The sequence below is a fragment of the Aedes albopictus genome, chromosome 3 (genome assembly GCF_035046485.1).
Source record: "Aedes albopictus strain Foshan chromosome 3, AalbF5, whole genome shotgun sequence".
Taxonomy (NCBI): Eukaryota; Metazoa; Arthropoda; class Insecta; order Diptera; family Culicidae; genus Aedes; species Aedes albopictus.
The window spans coordinates 394,250,351-394,273,293 of NC_085138.1; the positions used below are offsets into that span (position 1 = coordinate 394,250,351).

Consider the following 22,943-nt stretch of genomic DNA (forward strand, 5'->3'; position numbering starts at 1 on the left):
ATGGCAAAATGCACGGGAAACTCCTAGCGGAATTCACGGGAAACTCCGGGAGGAATTCCCAGGAAGCACCTGGTAGAATTCCCATGAAGATGCAGCTTGAATTTACGGGTAATTTCTATAGGAATATCTTTGAAAAGTCCTAGATGTATTGACGGGGAAATCTTGGAAAAATATTTGGATAACTTCTGGAGAAATTTTCATGGAAATTATGGGCGTATTTTGGGAATGTTTTGGAGAAATGCTAAGGCAACTCAACCGGATATTTGCTAGGGTTTGAGAGAACCAAGAGAAATTATGCGGCGAGCTCATCCACGGGAAACTTGTGGATAAATTCCCCGCGGAGCTGCTGGTTTTTAAACTACTGGAACATTTCCATGATAATCTTGGAATAAATCCGCTAAATGATTTTCTAAGTTAATCATGGTTATCTTGCAAAAAATCCCAGGGAAATCCTGGAGGAGTTTCTGGTGCAATTTACCTACATACATAGAAATTCCGGTTATATCCTGGGGGATGTCCTACAAAAATGCTTATTAATTTCTGATGATGCAGCCTGGTAAAAATGTCATCGCGGAATGTACGGATTCACACATAAACGCTGAAGGGATTCTCGTGGAACGTCTTGAGGAATTCCCGTGGGGCTGGTGAAAGTTGTTCTGTAGAATTCCTTCTCATTGTACTCCTGGAGGGAATACCATGGAACTGTTGAAGTTCCTGAATAACTGCTGCAGGGATTCACGGGGAAATGCTGTAGTTGATGTTCCGGCTTTCCTCCTTTCCGTTCCGTTGAGCTTCTTGGCTTGCGTTGCTGAAATTGTTCAGGCTTCTCAAAGAAACTGTGGAAGAAACTCTAGAAGAAACATTTTGTTTTCACTGAATCCGTACCGAATCCACCGAGTGCACAAAGTTTTTTTTTCATTTTTTCTAAAGTTTTTGTTTTGGTTGCGAGCGACTTGACGTTTCGCAACATAAAATATCGCCCAGCGCTATGTTGGCCGGGTTGCCAACCACAACTTTTCGGGTTTATATTACGAAACGAACTTGATATACGCTATATCACGTTCCGTTCCTAATATAGGATGACAACTGATTTGTATGGTATATCAAGTAATATAGAACTTGATATAGCCTCTATATCAAGAATCGCTCTATATTACTTGATATAGAGCGCAGTGTGAACATAGCAAAAGTTTCATAAATGATTTTCCTACAAGAAGCGTTGATCGATTTGAATTTAGGAGACAAGAGGCGACCTCTGGGAATTTTTATCTGAAAATGTAACTTTTCCCATAGTAAATCCTATGAAAACTTTGAACCGCTTGCGCTAAATTATAGTTTCACCGATTGCGCTGAAATTTTGCACAGTTCATATGGGACCTAAATGGAATCAAAAAAGTCGACTGGAGCGAGGATTTATTTTTTCCATACAAACGTGTCCCATACTAACGGGCAGTAATGCGTGCCGAGCACGACCGTTCGGAACCGATGGCACCACTACAGTTAAGTTGGACCGGTTCGGTCCAGGTTCGTAATCGCATCGGCCGGTTTCGGCTGCGATCGCTGCAAGGGTGGGGGAAACAGCAAAGCGCAAGATAAGTTGGTTTGCATGGCTAGCATGCAGCATGGTTTCCCTTTCCAGCGGCTGTCGATCCAGCGAACCGAGTGGTGGGGGAACTGGTTCGGGTTAGGTTCGTTCCCTTCGTGGCTGTCGAAGTCGAGCGAACGACAAGACAACGATGGCGATGGATTGAGTTTTAATTGTGCGAATGAGTATGAGTGTGGCCGCGGCACGGCGGCGTGTTGTTCAATGCATGGGGTGCAGCCGCAGCGTGCCAGTGGGAATTGAATAAACGAGGGTGATGCGTTCGACTTGGTGTGAGGAGGCAGCTAGGCAGGCAGCAACAACAATACAAGCAAACATACACGAGTTTTTCTGCCGTGTTTTGTGTACACATCTCTCCCCCTTCTGCCGGTGGTGCAGGCAAATGGGTGTTTTAGTTTCGTCGTGACATCGCTAGAGTTAAGTCGGATTTTGTGTTGCGCGCTGCCGGACGGTTGTTGGTTCGTTTCGACACGGGTGGAACGATTTTTTTTTGCTTTCGGTTTTGGTTTGTTGTTTTTGTTGCTGGAAGGCTGCGGGAAGACGAACGACCGAATGAAGCAGTGCGATCTCCGGCCACTGAGAAGAGGCAGATTCCAGGCGGAAGGCAAAGATTGCTGCTGATGTTGAAAGCGAGGAATTCGAGCGCGGCTTTTGAGCAGCTATCGCGTGTGATTGGGAAGACGTGTCGGTGCATGTAGGAAACCGTCGAGGGCGGCGGGAACTGGTATCAAGTGGTGCGTTTATCCGTTGAAGGAAGGAAAGGAGCGAAATTGTAATTGCGAATCGAGGCAATTTCGGGGTCGGGTGTTTACGTACGCGCATTGTAGAACCTTGGAAGGAAAGTGTTCGATGATTGATGGATTTTACTGCGGTGCCCAGGTGTGACTAAACCGATTATGGATTACTGCAACAGTGCCGACGTGCGGGAGTCGATAAGCGATGAAATATTTTTTGGGGGCAGTGATTGAAGAGAAGCTAGTTTCAATCACACCGAAAAGTGATTAGCGAAACCGAACGACGGAAGTGATCAACAGTGAAGCAAGCAAGCAAGCGAGCGCACATAAGTGAAAGAAGCGCATAGTGAAACAATTATTTTGTTCGACAGAAGAAGCGAAGTGTGCTCACCAGGAAGAAAACATAAAATTTCGAAGCGTTTATCAGCTGAACGCAAATATTGGATCAAGACCGCAGAGAACCGGAACCGGCACGCAGAGATAGTGAACAAGCGGAGTCAAAAGCGGAGTGTTGTGTGCGGCTGGAGAACATCCCAAAGTTCCTTATCAGCAAGCAGGTTGGTGTTCCGGAAAGCATTTCGTGATGATTCCGTTCTCTACGGATAGGAACCTAGCGCCGTAAATGGGCGTGTGAATGAGTGCGCTGCTGTCTTGGCATTTCCTGTCCTGGGCAGTAAAAATGGTTTCGACTCGTAAAAGAAAGCCCCGTTTTGGGCTTTTAAAATCTGTGGTGGTTTCGGTTTCCAGATAGCCGGTTTTATGGCCCTTGAAATTGGGTAAGGGGCGCGAAGGTTTTTTTTTTGTTTAAGTGGAACTGCTGGTCTGAATGATGGAAAATTGAAGTGCGCGAACGAATCGAAAAACAATTGTGAGTTGCTTCCCGGAGCTGGCTTACTGGTTGAGGCTGTTGTTTGGTTAACAGTTGCTTGAGCTACTGGCGTTATGTGTGTTGAAGGGCTTTTCATCGAGAAATGACTGGAGTACATACAGCGAGTGGGCAGTTTATGTGGGAATAGAGTAATTGTGTACAATTTTCGAATTCAATTAGATTACGAAAATGGTAGCTCTTGAAGGCCGCCGCTGCAGTCGCCGTGGAGTATATCGATGGGAGAGCTACATTGGAATTCCTTTCCACTTCACTGATGGAGATGATGATAGATCCATGAGGAGGAAAATACGATGAATCATATGAAAATTAGCTGGCTAACTCAGTGGGGAAAGAGAGTTATTGAACGGCTCGAAGAGCCGAGCGAAGCAAACAAACAAAGTAATAATACAGTTCGATTATTTCTCGTCGGAATGCTAGCGTGGTGTACATAGCAAAGACGGCTAGTTTGCTTCGAGTAGGAAATCAATTCCAAATTAATGTTATGATAATTTCCACCGTGAAATGTTGAAGTGGAACGCTGGACGCATTCCACTGTTGCGGGGGCTGGCCTGGTCCAGCGGGCCAGCTGGAATTCTCCACTCACCAATTTGGACGAGTCGAAAATGAGACTCCATTTGAGGTTAATCGAAGGCCACCGCCATCGGTACCGCCCGCCGTTGAAGGTTATAATTTATGGATACCGAGATCGCTAATTTGCTCGTGGGAGTATCCATCGCTCGGTAGTGGCTGCTGGCCCCTGTGTGGCACGGTACGACAGCTGTCTGGGCATAAATTTCGCACCGCCGCCGTGGACAAACAGCTACGTCGACGGTGGTGGCGGCGGTGTATCAGGCGTGAAACTGTCACCTATCGGGTTAAAAATAAAGATATTTATGCTTTCATAAGCTGGCCGAGTGGCTCCGGCTCCACGAAAGTGGAACGGACAAACGGGAGTCTAGTTTGGTGATGGAGCCAACTTGTGACATTCCTCGGATGTATGTTAACAAGCGGACTCACAGAATTTTAGTGGAACAGTTCAGGAGCGATCATAACTCAACTTTCTGAACTGTTTTCGTCGGACTTGATTTGTGATGATACGCTCGATTTGTGTTGCTCAATTTGCAACGAGATGATGGGACCTTCCGTAGCTTAGTCACGGAGTCCACAGCGTAATGGTTCATCTGCCGAGAGCTCCTATAATATAGTATTTATCCATATAGGTCTGTAGAGCAAATTGTTTGGCAGTTCCTCCAATGTTTAAATCTATTATGAACTATGTGAATAAACCTTAATGTCTTTAAGCGTTATTATTCATCCAATGGAATTTCCAAAATAGTAAATATAGTCATGTGGATTTCAGTAACAACACTGAGTTTGGCATTCAGAGAATGACATAAATACTCTGAACGTTCCTCGGAGTCAATCACAAGAGTCTGAATCTCAAGTATAATGCAATGAAGACACATAGTGTTATTATTATTATTATTATTATTATATTTTATTAAAGACACTTTACCAAAAAAGTTGGCATTCGTGTCCAACATAGTGTTATGTATTACTCAGAGTCTTCGTGGTTCCTAATTTAGCTTGCTTCAATGTTTTCAAACAAACGAATAAGTATACGTTTTGACAGTGATGGGAATCGAACAGCTTGATCGACAGTAAATTTTACTATGATGAACCCAGAGATCTGCTCCGATGTGACAAGCACATCACTGCACAATCTCCCGTTCCATAACAGTGATGACATTCCATTAGGATATCATAAATCCACCGTAATGGATCTCATTGGGACCAATTTGAGCCCACGCTGATTTCAAAATTTTTCTCCACCCAAATTGACCCCGGCCATCATTTTTCTCTCGCCGTCAACAGCTGCAACGCATTTGTTGACACGACCATCCCCAGCCGCGCCTATCCAGCGAGTAGGTGTCGACCTCGCCACTTAGCTCCACTCTAATATCGATCATTAAAAATAGAACGTTCGAAGAATGTTCGTCATTTCATAACGTCGCTGTTTATCTATCTCGAATCGCCTCCATCATCGTCATCAGTTTTAACGACAAAGACGACGATGGCGATGCCGATGACGATGGCAGCAGCAGCGTAGTGACACATCTGTTGAAGGGAGTCGTGTTTGTCATTTGCTAAAACGACTCACTCATCTACGGGCTTTCTTCATATTTTTTTTTCTCCCCGTCCAAGATGACTTGACAGACCGAAGCGAAATTGCACTCGACAGCTCCACCCCCCGATGGGATCGCGTAATTAATTCAATATATACAACGGCCAGGATCGTTCCCGGACCCCTCCTGGCAGCGCATTGTACAGTGCACGCGGTAATGGCAAAAGGAAGCGTATGGCACGTCCACGGCACGGTGGATTGTCATCGTTCGATTCCAGAGGTATTGTAGGGAGTTTTTGCGATCAACAACGTATTCACCACACATACCCATCCTTTCACTGCCCGAGTCATAAACCGATGTGCAATAAATTATTCTCAATCGAGTCGGAGAGAGAGAAACTCGACCGAGAAGAACCGAAGCCGCGCAGAGGACTCGGAATTTATAATTCGAAGAAACGTCATGCGGCGACCGCCGCGGATTGTTTTAAAGCAAACAGTGGAAGACAGGAAATTGGATTAACATTACTGATCTGGAGCGAGGGAACCAGTGATGATACTAGACCCAGTAGAACTGTGTGGAAAATCGATCGTTTAGTGTGGTGTAAATATTTATCTATCGAGTACCCGAAACGACAGAATAGGAAGAAGCTAGCGAAGAACACTGAAGACTACAGCAGCGGATCGTGAAGAAGAACAGAACTTGGCTTAAGTGAAGTGGCTTAAACGCAAAACCTCACCTACAGAGCGGACCATATGGTATCGGTTTCGGGAAGATGGTTGTTGTTATTTTAGGGCCCTTCCAGGCCCGCGTGAGAAAGAGCGGGAGAGGGAACGAGATCGGTGCGGTTCGCCCCGTGCAGCCGGATGATCTTCGTGATCGTGCGGTGCACTCGTTCGGTCGTTGTTATTGTTTGGCAAGTCGGAGAAAACGCTATCCGCTGCTGATGCAGCATCGTCGCTGATGCGTTGAGATAATGAAATGCTTCCTTCTGCGTTTAGTTACTCGAGTGATGCGGTTTTCGGGCCGTAGTCGGTAAGTCGGGTGCATTCTGGGTCCCCGATCGGAGCCGTTCAAGTGGATGCGGATGATGGAAACCATCAGGCTCGTTGATCCGGGCGAGTGTGCGTGAGTTACACCGTAAGATCAAAAGCCGCGCGCCGATGCATCCTGTTTCGGGAGAAAGCTGCTTTGCGGATAATTGAGTGGTTACGACCGGGTGTAATTAGTTCGGAAGCCTGTTCTACAAGGCAATTAGGATCCTCTTCAATTCTTAGAACTCATTCCACAGCGATCATGCTGATCGCCACGACATCATTGAAATGGAGCACGAACTCGAACGGAATCAGCCCACCCAAATCGCTCGAACCGGAATCGCAATCCGGTTTCCGCATCACATTTCACAACACTGTGACAAGTGTTCTCCCCTCGTGGAGACGCCCCTTTTCCGATGAACTCCGCAAGAATCACCCATCCTACCGACCGATCACATTTCATAACACTCTGCGAACCGGTACTGAACCGCAGCAACTGATCCGGACTGAGATCCGCTCCAGTTTCCATCGGTCCGTCCCGTCGCTTCGCGTCCGTGTGTCTCGAAACTCGTTCCCCAAGCGAACAGACGGACGGTTTTGCTCGCCGTTGATCGCTATAATTTAATCCAGAGTGCGCGCGCGGATTGGAGATCGATTTCAAGGCGCTACAATTAGCACCTTTCAGAAGGCGCGAGACTCCAACTCCAACTTGGCGCTGCAGTTGATATGCTGCTGCCCGTCGCCCTGAGGGTTTGTGAAGGTCGTTCGTTCCGACTGCGACGGTGTCTCTAGCATTCGGCATAATTGTCTCGCTGCTTCTCGCCATACGATCAGCACAACGATCAACCACACGCAGAATATCGAGTTACGTGCGGGGTCGCCGGAGGGGGCGGTGCTGTAATTACCCAGTCGGGCTGCGGTTTGAACATTTGCGGCGGTTTGTGGCGGCGGTGATGATTGATTTTGGAGCAGTTGGTGATTGCATGGTCGTCGTGTCGAGACCTGCTGCTGCATTAGGAGAAACTTGCAATTGGAATGTTGCGTACGTGCAGCAACGTGAGAATGATATTGATATTTGTGAATAATGAAGGCGTTTGTCGAGTTCGTGTGGTATCTCTGACAAACTTGTTTGCTGTGAATAATTACTAGAACAAGTTCTATAAATGTCACTTGATAGAAGAATAATTTATGAATAATTTCTAAAATTTCAGAAATTCTTCCATCAACATTTCCTTATTCCAGAGGGTCCAGACAAAAAATATACTACAAATCTTATCGACATCTGCTGCAGCTGGAAAGATATTCATAAAAGTTTTCAACAATTTGATCAGGTACTTCTCCATGATTTCTAACGAAATTTTGGAAGTAAAGTTTTCAGAGTGACTCCTTTAAAACTGACCCTGAATTTCACTCGAGCAAAAAATTACTCCAGAACTCCATCCTCAAGCAACATTTTTTAGTCTAATAGACTTTAACAGTTTCTTAGCACCATAATAAAACCAAAATTAAAGGAACAGGGTTTTATGGCGGCTCTTAGATCCTTTACAAGATTAATTGACATTCAAAATGTTACTTGAGTCATAAATTCTTCCCCGCATTCCTTCCGAAATTGCTCCATGAAATTTGTTTTAATGGATTCCTTTTAGAATTTTGTTCTCGAATTCCTTCATAAAGTTCGCCAGAGTTTTTTTTCTCTATAGAATCCCACACAATCCCGTGCACAATGGGGGGGGGGTGGTTTTGTTGGGTGTTAACTGACGCTTGATACACTAGGCGCCCCTCCGCCTTTTGCCGAAATTGGGAAGAACCCCTCCCTTGGCGCCACTTCTGTGCAAGGGCCTGGTTCTACAGAAATGCATCCAAGATATTTTCCATTGGTCTCCTAAGGGATTGTTTTAGAAATTCCCTCAGAAACGTCTCCAAAGTTTCCTTCAGAATTTCTTCCAGGGATTGCTTAAAGTAATCTTTCAGGAATTCCATAGAAATTCTTCAAATTGTTCTTTATTAATTCTTCCAGGAGTTACTTTAGAAATGACTCTAGAGATTCCTTTAGAAATTCCTTACAAATTTCCTTCAGAATTCCTTCCCAGGATTTCTTTTTGGGACTCCGTGAACTCCTTTTATAACTCTGCCAGGAATTACTCCAGGAATTCTGTCTAATACTCGTTAGGGAAATCTTCCAGCGATTTCTTACAACCCGCTGTGGAGATTTCTTCAGGAAATCCCATAGCGATTACGATGTAAATCTTCGCCAGAATGGTTTCCGGAAATTCTCAAGCGATTCATCCAGAAAATCATGCAGGTATTCCTTAAGATATTCTCTATTAATAATTTTAAGCGGTTGCAGCAAGATTTTCTCTAAAATACCTACAAAAAATCATACAGCGAATTTCTTTTGGATTTCATCTACGAAGTATTCAAAAATATAATTCATAAAATAACCCAAACATAGTCTTGAGAATTTCTACAGGAGTTCCTTTAGAAAGTTCAGAGAGATATATTCAGAATTTCTGCAGTTTTGTTTGTAGGTGTTTTTTTTTATATATTCCAAAAGAGCTTTCTTCGAAAAATATGTCTACTGATTGAGTACCTTCCGTAAATTCTCCAGTAACTTTATTAGAGTATTTCTCCACGATTTTTTTTTATAATTTCTCAGTCCATTCCTCCGGAATTTTTTAAGACATTCCTCGTAGAATTCTTGCATGAGTGCCTCCAAAGATTTCTTAAGAAATTCAGCCAAGTATTTCTTTAGAAATTGCTTCAGGAATTTATCCAGATTCTTCGAATGAGTATCATCGGTTTTGTACCTTTTAATTCCAATATTCGAGATTCCTGGAAGAATTTACAACGAAATTCATGAAGAAGTATTACGGAAAAAAATCTGAAAAGATTTCAAAAACAACCTGTGATGAAATTACGAAGAAAAAAAAACAAGAGAAAGGCCTCTTAAGAATGTTTCCAGAAATTTCTTCAAGATTTGCTTCACGAATTCTTTAACGAATTAGTTTAGAAATTTATCTAAACAAAGTCTTAGGATTTTTTATCTGAATTCCTTCAGAAATTTTAGAAATTTGCTCAGTAATCTCTGCTGACCTTATTTTTAGGCGTTTCTCAAAATATTCCAAAACTGATTCCTTCCAATAACACGTCCCTGACACGAATGCATTGTTGGTGTAAAATGTCATAAATAAAAAAACGTCCACTCCATGAGTACTTTCACAAAATTCTCCAGTAACCCCTAAATTTTTTGAAATCGATTCTTTTACCAATTCCACCAAAGGTTTCCCAAGGAACTTCGCCAGGTTTATGTTTTCAGAAATTCCTCTAGGGTTTCTTCAGGAATACGATCACAGATCTCTTCAGAAATTGTTACAGATATGCTTTCAGATTTTTTGAATGAGTGACATCTGTTTTGTATCCTTAAATATCAAAATTTCTGAAAGAATTTACAAAGGAATTTATGGCGAAGGTTTTGGAAAAAGGTCTGAAGAGATTTCCAGTTAAAAAACCTTTAACGAAATTTCTAAATAATTTCATGTGGAAAATCTAAAGAAAAATCCCAAAGAGTATTCAGCTTGAATTCCGGTAGAAATTACAGACAAAAGCAATGGAATAAATCTTGGAGGAAACCCTGAATATATTCCTGGAGAATTTCCTGAAGGAATACCTAGAAGAACTCGCGGGGAAACTTAAAAGAATTTATAAAGGAATATATAGATAGGCATTAAAAAAAAGAATCCTGAAGAGATTTCCAAAAAAAACCTTGAGGAAATTCGAAGGAAACCCAAGCATTCAGCAGGTATTTCTTTAGAAATTACAGATCTAAAGAAATGAAATAATTCTTGGAGGAAACCCTGAATATATTTTTGGTGAAATTCCTGAAGGAATAGACGTAAAAACTTGAAGTATTTTTAGGCAAAGTACGTTTAATTGGCAAATTGAGAGATAAATTTGTGAAAATATTACCACTTTTTTTGGTGGGATTCGAACCCACGACTCCGTTATCGCTAGTCCGGCGCGCCGGACCAACTAAACTACAGAACAAGTTACAACTCTGCAGAATAGAAAGTCAAACTATGACTTTCTATTCTGCAGAGTTGTAACTTGTTCTGTAGCTTAGTTGGTTAAAGCGCCGGACTAGCGATAACGGAGTCGTGGGTTCGAATCCCACCAAAACAAGTGGTAATTTTTTCACAAATTTATCTCTCAATTTGCCAATTAAACGTACTTTGCCTAAAAATACTTCAAGTTTTTACGTCTATTTCAGACATACTAGCCGACTGGTAAAATCATTGTCCTGAAGGAATATTTAGAAAAAACTCGTGGGAATACTTCAGGAGAAATTTATACAAGAATTTCTTGTTTCATTCCTGAATGGGTTAGTGGGCAAAAACTCGGAAGCAATTTCTGAAGTAATACCTCCAAAAATTTGTGCAGGAAACCCAGCAGTTGTTTTAGAAAAAATAATAAAAAATACTGGAGGAATTTTTGGAAGAATCGCTGAATCAATCCCCTTAGGTATTTAAAAATAGGATTTCTTGAAAAAAAATGGGAGAGATGCCAAATCGTGGAGTGATGTCCGAACGAGCTCTTGAAAAAATCTCGGAAAATTCTTGAAGACTCAGAAGAAAAATCAGAATAAAACCTATAAGGCGTTTATGAAGCAATACCTGAAGAACTTCTGAAGGAGCTTCCACAAAAATCTCCTGTGTATTTTCTAGAGGGATTTCTGGTGAAATTCCTGCAGGAATTCTTGAAGGTATCCCAGGAGAATTATAACAAGGAATACATGTATTAACTTCGGAGGAATTCCAACAAGAGTTTCTCGAAGAATGTCTAGAAAAAAAAATCGGATTTTCTGAAGATATCCCTAGGGGAATTTCTGCAAGAATCTCTGAAGAAATCTCCGTGGGAACTCCTGCAGCAATTGTATTTCTAAAGGAATCTCTGGAAGAATATCTGGAGAAAAAATCCGGAGTGGTGACAAACAATAAATCGTGGAATGATTTCTGAGCGAGCTTCTGAGAAAATCTAGGACGATATTCTTGTAGAATCAGAACAAAGATCAGAAGAAAAAACCTGTAAAGAATGCATGAAGCAGTCCCTGGAACTTCTGAAGGAGCTTACAGAAAAATATCTCAACTATTTTCCAGAGGAACTTCTGAAGTATATTCCAAAGAATAATTCCTGCAGGAGATCTTGTAGGTATCCCTGGAAAATTTCAACAAATAATACATGTAAGAACCTTGAAGGAATTCCGACAAGAGTTTCTGAAAGAATTTCTAGAAAAAAAAATCAAGTTTTCAGAAAAAAAAAACCTAAAGGAATCCTGCAAGAATCTTCAAAAAACTCCTGCGGAAATCTGTGGATAAATATCTGCCTGAAACTGTAGCAAAACTTCTCTGGAGTTGCATTTTTCAAGGAATCTCTGCAGGAATGCCTGGAGAAACACGGACAACACTTCAAGCAAAATTCCTGATGGAATCCTTGAAAGAAACCCTCTATGAATTCCTGGGGCATTTAAAAAAATGCAATTCCTGGAGGAATCATTGGAGAAATTCTCGCTGAAATCATTCAAGGAGTTCCTGCAAGAATGTTCTTCTTGCATTCCATGAAAAAAACTTCGATAAATGCCTAAAGATGAAATTCTTGGCAGTTTTTATTCTTTTACCAAAGTACCAAAGATTAGGAAGAGTAATTTAAATCAAATACATAGGGCGCATTATTGAAATCATTTCCGTGGGGGGCGTACCAGTATGGGGGAGCTGCTGAAATTAAGAAACCGTGAGTTAGCAGCACTGATTATACCATGACAGCACTGTCTAGGAGTAAGCCTCTTAATGATAATTTGTTCCGCCTGTAGATTTCATATTGCGACCTCCGCCTCCGCGAACCCCAGTTACATTTTGGTGACCAATGAGTCTTGTAGAGGTTTAGAGAACCGCCATAAAACCTAGTGCCATTTACTTTGGCTTCATAATGGTTCTAAGTACCTCTTGTATTCCATTTGACTAGAAGATGCTCTGTGGCAACATTTTGATGGCTATTTTTTTCTCAACCCGCTTAAATCCAAGATGATTTAAATTGGGATTTATGATGGTTCTTACAACCTCCTCGAACCAACTTGACTTGAAAATGTTACTTGTGTTACTTGGGTAGTGCACTGTTACACGGTTAATTCTTCATCTCACAACAGATTGTGTCCATTCCTCTTGTTCTTTAACCAGTGATTGATTGAAACTTTCCTACAGTACTTCTGTAAATTCATCCAACGACGACCGCTCTACCGACGAATTTTCATTTCCAACTACAATGTCGGTCATTTGTCTTGTGCCGATGTTGACGCTAGAATTCAGAGAATGCTAGTTTTTCCAATGGAGATTAACCTGGAAGGCATACCAGTAGAAATCCTGGGAGGAACTCTGAGAGAAGTTTTGGAATCCTTACTCGATTCATGTCTTCAAGGAAGAATCCCAGAAAGAATGTGGGAAGCAATTCCGAAGAAACTTTGGACAAAATCCTGAAAGAATTAAACGGCTACGCAGGTGAAAGCAAATTCAGAAAAACAGAAGAAGAAATCCTGGACAAATCTGCAGATGAAATCGTGGGAGTTTTTTCCAATATATCTTCATAAAAAGTCTCTGCTATGTTTCATTCAGATTTCCACAATTTTTACTAGTTTTTGTTCGTGGGATTTTTCCTTGAATTTTTCAAGAAGTTTGCTACTGCAGTTTCTCCAGTTTTTTCATTTTATTTTTTGTGTTCTCTAGATTTTTTTCCGGGATTCTTCCCTACCTATCCGTTTGTATTCGTCTTAAAAAAATCTACAAACACTCTTCTAAGTTACTCTTTTGGAATTGTGGGATGAATTTTGAAAAACAAATATAGAAGAAGAACGCTGGGAAAAACTCGAAGGAAATTCGAGATACCATTGGAAAACTTCAGGAAAACATCAAGAGGAATCCACATTGAAAATTGTGGATATATTGCTGGAGGAACGCTGGAGTAGTTCTAGGCGGCAACGCTGTAGAAAATTATAGAAAACAATCTGGACGGAACTCAGAGAAAATTTCCGAGAAGAATTTCAGAAAAGTTTTTGGGAGGAAATGAAGAAAAATCCCTGCAGCAACTTTGATAGAAATTGCTGGAAGAGCTCAGGAGAAAATCGCAGGGGCTATTTTGAAGATATTTTAGGGGGAATTTTAAGAAGAACTCTATGAGGAATCCACTAAGAAGAATAACTCTTAGAGAAATTCTGGATTCTCAGGGAAAAAATACCAGTAGAATTCCATGTGAAATCTTGAGAGGATACTTAGAAAAATCCTCAGAGAAATACCTACAAAAACTCGCGGGAAAATCCGGGAGCAACTTTGATTGAAATCCTAGGATAAATGGCAGAAGATCTTCGAGATAAATCTGCTAGGAAGCTGCTAACCCTGGGAATGCTGACGTTGACAAAACATGAAATTTGATAGATCGCACGCTAGGGATTGGCTCAGGTCAGTGGCCACATCCCTAGGGACATGACCTTGAGTCCGGAACATGGCCAAGCGGTCCCACGTAGAAAAGTTGTCCATGTAACCAGCTGGGGCTAAACATTCATAAAGTTTGATAGGTCACACGCTTTGGCTCAGGACAGTGAATGGCCACTCCACTGGGGCTTGGAAACTGTAAGTTGGCCAGGTGTTTCCCAGAGAGTTCATGATGACTTCTAAATACTGTCTTAAACTTTTATGGAATTCTTGTAGAAATAATGCAAAAATCAGCAAGCTAATATAAATTTTTGAGTTCTTTGGTCCAAGATAATCTATAACCAATGCTATTTATTACCCTAACCGTTAGGGCCTAACGGAATTCATATTTTTTTTGGAATCACTCGTCCAAACCTATTCGCAATTAGAATTAGACTATTAAAAGTAGAGAAAATTCTCCTTGAATTTATTCGACTGAAACCTATTTCTAGCTACATCCATACTGAAACTATCCATGTAGCTTATGGTACGAAAGGTCTGCTCCACACCTTCAATCGAAATATCCAGTCGAAATTCAATATCTCCATATTTCTCTCATTTTATACAACAAAAAGATTAATTTGTAACCGAGATTAACCTTGAAACCTGGCCCCCGTGCACTTCCATCGAAGACAAACCCGGTCAGGACCAAACAGAAGCTGCACGCACAAGCCTCTCATCATTTCCACCGAACCGAACAAACCTTCCACTTGAGAAGGAGGAAAACATAAATCCTAAGTCCACCGTGTTTTATTTCAACCGCATTGTTTCGCCCAATTTCTTTCTGGAACTGGAAAGCTGCGCTGCGCTGCGTCTCAGTCCTCAGTTCATCATTTTCGTCTATGATGCGCTGAGAACGACCAAAGCGACGACGACGACGGAACAGATATCGAATTTCAAAGTCGACCTTCGGCGACCAACCATCGAACGTCAGACCGTCGGACCGCCGGACGGACAAACTCACATCTCATCTGCGTTGCGTTGTTGTTGCTGTTGGATGTGGAATTTGAACGAGATCCGGGCTTAAGGCGAAACTGGAGGCTTTTCCGTTGGGAGCAGCGTACGCTATAAGCGAATTCAAATTTTCTTGGTAGTAGTGAGGTGCTTGAAATGCGAAAATGGGGAGTATTGTAATCACGCCGATATTTGAACAACAAAAACAAGTTGAACTGATTATGATTTTCAAATCAATAAACAAATAAACAAATAAACAAATAAACAAATAAACAAATAAACAAATAAACAAATAAACAAATAAACAAATAAACAAATAAACAAATAAACAAATAAACAAATAAACAAACAAACAAATAAACAAATAAACAAATAAACAAATAAACAAATAAACAAATAAACAAATAAACAAATAAACAAATAAACAAATAAACAAATAAACAAATAAACAAATAAACAAATAAACAAATAAACAAATAAACAAATAAACAAATAAACAAATAAACAAATAAACAAATAACCAAATAAACAAATAAACAAATAAACAAATAAACAAATAAACAAATAAACAAATAAACAAATAAACAAATAAACAAATAAACAAATAAACAAATAAACAAATAAACAAATAAACAAATAAACAAATAAACAAATAAACAAATAAACAAATAAACAAATAAACAAATAAACAAATAAACAAATAAACAAATAAACAAATAAACAAATAAACAAATAAACAAATAAACAAATAAACAAATAAACAAATAAACAAATAAACAAATAAACAAATAAACAAATAAACAAATAAAAAAAAACAAATAAACAAATAAACAAATAAACAAATAAACAAATAAACAAATAAACAAATAAACAAATAAACAAATAAACAAATAAACAAATAAACAAATAAACAAATAAACAAATAAACAAATAAACAAATGAACAAATGAACAAATAAACAAATAAACAAATAAACAAATAAACAAATAAACAAATAAACAAATAAACAAATAAACAAATAAACAAATGAACAAATGAACAAATAAACAAATAAACAAATAAACAAATAAACAAATAAACAAATAAACAAATAAACAAATAAACAAATAAACAAATAAACAAATAAACAAATTAACAAATAAAAAAAAACAAATAAACAAATAAACAAATACACAAATACACAAATAAACAAATACACAAATACACAAATATACAAACACACAAATACACAAATACACAAATACACAAATATACAAACACACAAACACACAAATACACAAATACACAAGTACACAAATCAACAAATCAACAGATCAGCAAATCAACAAATATACAAATAAATAAGGTAATGAATAAATGAATCAAAAAATGAAATAAAAAATAAATAAATAAATAACTTATATTGTTCTATAGCTTCTATCCTGAAGTTTTTAAAGAATTTGTTAATGATACATATTTTCAATTCCTCTACGAATTATATTCGAGATTTTTCCACTTAGATTTCTGCTAGCCAGGAATCTTCTTTGCTTTTCAAGGATTATTTCTGTATATTCAAAGTAATTTCTCCAAGCATTATACTTGGAAATTCTAAATTCTGCTAAAGATTTCTTACGGTGTTTTTGAAGGTTTTTCGTGGAATTTATAGGAGAAAACCTTTTTTGAAATTATCCAGGAATTCTTTCAGGGATTTTTTTTGAATTCTTATACCGATTTTCATAGAAATTTTCTAAGAATTCCTTTGGAATATCTTTCACATAATCTTTTCGGAATTCTCCAAAATTGTTTAGTGAAATCTCCTGAAACTATATCAGAAATTTGAACTTTTCACGGATTCTTTTTGGAATTCTTCCTGTTATTTATCCTGATGTCTTCCATAGATTTCTTGCAAAATTTCCCTTCCGTAAAATTTCAAAGTGATTTCTCTTGAAATTCTTCATGACATTGCTGTCGAAATTATTCCAACTAATTTTTTCGGAATCTTTCTATGTATTGTTCCCGACATCCTAAAAAGGAGCCCTCTAAGTATTTTTAATGATTTTTCTTCCATTAGATTTCTCTCGGGATTTTTCCAGATATTATTTTCGGTATTTTTTTCCGGGTTTTTTTCTTATAACCTCCGTAATTCTTCCAGAGACTTCTCCAGAAAATATTTTTGGGATTCCCTGCAGAATTCTTAAACATGTATTCCTGAATTATTCAAGAGGTTTCTTATGGATTTTTTTTTTTCAAGAGATTCAAACCCGAAGATCCTTCAAGTTTTTCTCTTTAGCTTCCTCAAGGATTTCTCCCGGATAATTTTTATTGGAGTCTAGTGAAACTTAACATTCATATGAGGAGTGAATAGAGCTGATACTGCTGAAGCGGTAAGCTCGCGGGTATTGCGGGGATTCTTCTAGGAAATAATTTCCGCTTTTTGTAAAAATCTCTCATCGAAATTCCAGTAGGAATCCCCGAACGGAGGAATTTGAGAAGGAATTCTCGAACAAATTCCAGGAGGATTTCCTAAAAAAAAGTACTAGAGAAATCCTCCAAGGAATTTCCGAAGGAGAAAAATCTCCGGATGGGGATCCAGGGTGAATTTGTGCAGAAAGATTTCAAGGAGGAATGCCCGAAGAATTTTCAGGAGGCAACCCCTATTAAATTTCAGGAGAAATCTCAGATGCATTTCTGGGAGTAGTCCTGAAGGTATTCAAAGAGAAATCCCCAAAAGAATTCCAGAAACAATCCCCTGAACGAATTCAAGGAGAAATCCTCAAAGAAATTCCCAAAGGTCTTCTAGATGTAGTCCTCGTTGGAAGTTCAGGAGAAATCCGCAAAGGAATTCCAGGAGGAATCTCTGAAAAATTTTTTGGGGAAATTCCAGAAATATCCTCGAATAATCCCCGAAGAATTTTCAGGAGGCATCCTCGAATGAATTCCAAGAGGAATCTCCGAACGAATTCCGGGGGTAATTCCAGACGTAATTCTCTAAGGGATTTCAGGACCATTTCCCAAAAGAATTCCAGAATGAATTCCAGGAAGAACTCTCGAAGGAACTACAGGAAGAATCTCAGAGAATTCCAGCAGGAATCACCAAAGGAACTCCAAAGAAAAATTTCTAAGGAATTTGATGAGGAATCCCCAAACGATTTCTAGAAGGAATCATAAAAAGACATGCAGGAGGAGGAGGGGGGAGACTCGAAAGAGTTCCAAGAGGAATCCTCGAAAGAATTACAGATGCAATCCCCAAAGCTATTCCATGATGAATTCGCAATGGAAGTCCAGGACGAATCCCTGGCGTAATTCCAAGAGAAATCTTCGAAGAAAACTCCAGGAGGAGTCCCTGAAGGAATTGCAAAAGCAATCCCCAAAGGAATTCCTCCTAGAATTTTTTCGAAGATTTTTCCTGGAATTCCTCCAGGGATTCATCTTAGCCTTCCATCGTAAATTCTTCATGGAATTCCTTTGTGGATTGCCTTTGGAATTCCTTCGGGAATTTCTTCTGGAAATCTTTTCCCTTTTCTGGAAAGATTCCCTCTGGGAATCTTTAAAGGATTCCTCCTGGAATTCCTTCAAAGATTCGTTCAAGGATTCTTCTTGATATCCCTCTGGGATTCCTCTTGGAATTCTTTCTAGGATTCCTCCTGGAATAACTTCGGGAATTCATCCTGAAATTACTTTTGGGATTTCTCCTGAAATAACTTCGGGAATTCCTCCTGAAATTCCTGCGGATATTCCTCCTAGAATTCGTTCGGGTATTCCTTCTGAAATTGGTTTTGGGGATTCCTGCTGAAATTCTTTGAGATTCTTCCTGTAGTTTCATCGAGGGTTCTTCCTGGAATTCCTTCGGGATGGTTCCTAGAGTTACGTCGGGGATTGCACCTGGAATTCGATTAGGGATTCTTTCTTGGAATTCTTTCGGGGATTCCTCCTGAAATTTCTTCGGGGATTATTTCTGGAATTCCCTCGGAAATTTTCGAGGATTGCTCTTGTAATTCTGTCGGGGATGTCTTCTGAATATTCTTCAGGGATTCCAAAAATAATTCCAAGAAATTTCAGGAATTCAGGGATTCTCTGATGTCATTTCTAGAGGAAATTCTAGGAGGAATCCTCGAAGGATTTCATAGTAAAATCACTAAAGGACTTTCAATAGAAATCCCCGAAGAATTTTCAAAAGAAATCCTCGAACTGATTCCATGAGGAATCCTTAAAAGATTTCCAGGAGGAAACCCGGAAGAATTTTCAGGAGGCTTCCCCGAAAGAATTACAAGAGGAATCCCCGAAGATTTCCAGGAGGATTTCCAGAAGTAATCCCCGAAATTTCAGGACGATTCCCCGAAAGAATTTCAGCAGGAATCCCCAAAGGAATTCTCGAAGTAATTCCAGGAGAAATCTCGGAAGGATAGGATATTCTGAAGGAATTCTTGAACGAATTCTAGGAGGAATATTTATAGGAATTCCAGGAGGAATCCCCGAATTCCAGGAGGAACCCAAAAAGGACTATTAGTTGTAGTCTCCGAAGAAATGCCAGGAGAGATTCCCGATTTTCAGAATGATTTCCTGGAATTCCAAGATGAATACCCGAAAGAATTCCAGAAGAGGTCGCTATTGGAATTCCAGGAGGAATATCTGAAAGAATACCCTGCCAGACAACCAGTAATCGTATAAGATGTTGCATATGATGATAATGTGGAGGCCATATGCGTGCATGCCTCTATTTAGGCGCATGTAAAACGTACGCATATCGCCTCCACTTTAACATCCTATTCAACATCTTCTACGATCACTGGTTGACTGGGCTATGGAGTTTCAGGAATATTCCTTGATGGAATTCCAGGAGAAATCCCAGAAGAAACTCTTGGAGGAATCCACGAAGGAGTTCCGGAAACCATCTACGAAGAATCTCAAAGAATTCCAGCAGAAATCACCAAAGAAACTCCAAAAAAAAATTTGATGAGGAATCCCCTAAAGATTTCTAGAAGGAATCCTAAAAAGACATACAGGGGAGGGGGGGGAGATCTCGGAAGAATTCCAGATGCAATCCTTAAAGTTATTCCATGATGAATTCTCAATGGAAGTCCAGGAGGAATCCTTGAACTAATTCCAGGAGAAATCTTCGAAGAAATTCCAGGAGGAATCCCCGAAGGAATTCCAAAAACAATCCCCAAAGGAATTCCTAGTACAATATCTTCGAAGATTTTTCCTGAAACTCCTTCAGGGATTCATCTTGGCCTTCCATCGGAAATTCCTCATGGAATTCCTTTGAAGATTGCTTCTGAAAATCCTTTGAGGATTCCCCCTGGAACTATTGCGAGAATTAACACTGTATGTCCTTTTATGATTCCTCCTAGAAATCTTTAGGGGATTCCTCATCAAATTTTCTTTGGAGTTCCTTTGGTGATTTCTGCTGGAATTCTTGAGACTCTTCGTAGATGGTTTCCGGAACCTCTTCGAGAATTCCCCCGAGAGTTTCTTCTGGGATTTCTCCTGGATATCCATCAAGGAATACTCCTGAAACTGCATAGGGTATTCTTTCAGAGATTCCTCCTGGAATTCCAATAGCGACCACTTCTGGAATTCTTTCGGGTATTCATCTTGGAATTCTAGGAAATCTTTCTGAAAATCGGGAATTCCTCCTGGCATTTCTTCAGAGACTACAACTAATAGTCCATTTTGGGTTCCCCCTGGAATTCGGGGATTCCTCCCGGAATTTCTGTGGATATTCCTCCTAGAATTCGTTCAAGAATTCCTTCAGAATATCCTATCCTTCCGAGATTTCTCCTGGAATTACTTCGGGAATTCCTTTGGGGAATTCCTGCTGAAATTCTTTCGGGGAATCGTCCTGAAATTTCTTCGGGGATTACTTCTGGAAATCCTCCTGGAAATCTTCGGGGATTCCTCTTGTAATTCTTTCGGGGATGCCTCCTGAAAATTCGTCGGGGATTCCTCCTGGAAATCTTCTAAGGATTCCTCATGGAATCCGTTCGAGGATTTCTTTTGAAAATTCTTCGGGGATTTCTATTGAAAATCCTGATTAACTTCTGGAGTTCCTTCGAGGATGGCTTCTAGTACACCTTCGGGGTTTCCTTTAGGATTTTCTCTGAGTACTCCTGAAACTCCTTCTTGGATTCTTCCTGGAATTTCAACAGCGACTACTTCTTGAATTCCTTCGGAGATTCATCCTGGAGTTCGCTCAGAGATTCTTCTTCGAAATTCCTTCGATTGTTAATCCTGAAATCCCTTCGGGAATTTTTCTTGAAATTCTTTTGTGGATTTCTACTGGAATTCTCTCGGAGAATCGTCCTGAAATTTCATCGGGGGCTACTTCTGAAATTCCTCTTCCTTTCTTAGAGGATGTCTCCTAAAAATTCTTCGGGGATTCCTCCAGCAAATCCCGTCCCCTTCCTGGAAAGGTTCCCTGGAAATTTTTCAAGGATTCCTCGTGGAATTCATCTGGGGATTTCTTTTGATATTTATTCGAGGATTCTTCTTGAAAATCCTTCGGGGATCCATACAAGAATTCTTTCGGGGATTTCACTTGGAGTTTCCTCCTGGAATCCCTTCGGGGATTCATCCTGGAATTCCTGTGGTGACTCCTCCTACTGATTTCTTGGAGTCCTACCAGAATTCATTCGAAGATTCCTTCTGGAATTTCTTCGAGAATTACTTCGGGAATTTCTCATGGAATTCCTTTGGAGAAACCTACTGGAATTCTTTGAGAATCTTCCTGTATTTCCTTAGAGAGTTCTTCCTGGAATTCCTTCGTAGTTTCCTTCAAGAATAGTCATGAAATCCCTTAGGAAATTTCTTCTGGAATTCCTCCCAAAATTCGTTCGGAGATTCCTCTTGGAATTCCTTCGGGATGCCTCCTGAAAATTCTTCAGGGATTAATTGAGGATTTTTCCTGGAAATCTTTGCCCTTTTCTGGAATTCCCTCTAGAAATCGGGAAAGTTTCTACTGGACTTCCATCGAGGACTACAACTAGAAGTCCTTCGGAAATTCCTTCGGGGATTTCTCCGCGAATTGGATCAGGGGACTGTTTCTGGAATTCCTTCGGGACTAGTTTTCTGAGATTTTCATCGATATTCTACATAAAATTCTTCCGAAGTTCTTCCAGAGTTTTCTACCAGTACTCTTTCAAAGTTTCATCGCAGAATTCCTTCAAGAGATTTTACATTTTACATTGACATTTTTATTCTAGAAAAATATTCAAAGGCTATTTTCGGAATTTTAAGGATGACTTCCAGAAGTCTTCCAAGGATACTCTGGAAATTTTTACCACAAATAATAAAGGAATGTCTTCGGTTAGACTTCCAGGGATTTTTCTTCAGGATTTTTGCCAAAAACTCTTTCCAGTATTATGTTGAGAAATTTCCCAGGTATTTTTTTTCAACGAATACTCTCGAGTATTTTTTTGAAATTTCTCCCAGATTTTTGAAATGGATTCTTCCAGAATTCTTCCGAAATCTTCTTCCGTAATTTTCTCAGCGGTTCTTTTCGGAGTTCTTCCAAGGATACCTTTCAGAATTTTATCAGATTACCACCTCCACTCGGAATTGTTTCGCTGTTCTTCTTTTTCCATTAATTCCTTTCACTATCTTTTTGATGCTCTTGCCGGCAATCTTTCAGGCATAGCTCCAAAAATTGAATACTCCACAAGGAGTTCTTCTAAGGATTCCACCCAGAATTCTCATAAAGATTCATTCAACAATTCTACCACTTTTTCTTCCAATATTTTTCAGAGTTCCGTACAGGAACTTTTTCAGGGATTCCTATAATCTTTTCGTTAATTCTTTCACTATTACCTTCCGGGTTTCCCTGATGCATTTATTGTGTTCGTAAAAGTCAATGTTTTATATTCCAATAGTTAGCTTATTTAAAAAAATAATTCAACAGATACGGAAAAATAATGAGAGATAGATCTTAAACCAAATTAAACAAGAACAATAAATATAAAACAAATTGTTGAACGGCAAATTCAGCACTGAAAACAGCACAACAAATTTAATTAAAATGCTCTTCTAACATGCATTACTTCCACGTTCGAATAAAAAACCGGAGGGTTGAACTGCCTCACGTACCTACAACGGCAATATTTTTGTTTACAATTTTCTCATATTTCATTGAACATTAGTT

General features: G+C 39.6%; 1 protein-coding gene across 1 annotated transcript in view; it reads left to right on the plus strand.

Moving 5' to 3' along the window:
* Positions 1–1,731: 1,731 nt before the first annotated feature.
* Positions 1,732–22,943, plus strand: part of LOC109414400 (MOXD1 homolog 2) — a 100,734-nt gene continuing 79,522 nt past the window's right edge. Inside the window, exon 1 of the mRNA XM_029875422.2 lies at positions 1,732–2,894. The gene's annotated coding sequence lies outside the window, so the exon portion shown is untranslated. The remainder of the gene's footprint in view (positions 2,895–22,943) is intronic.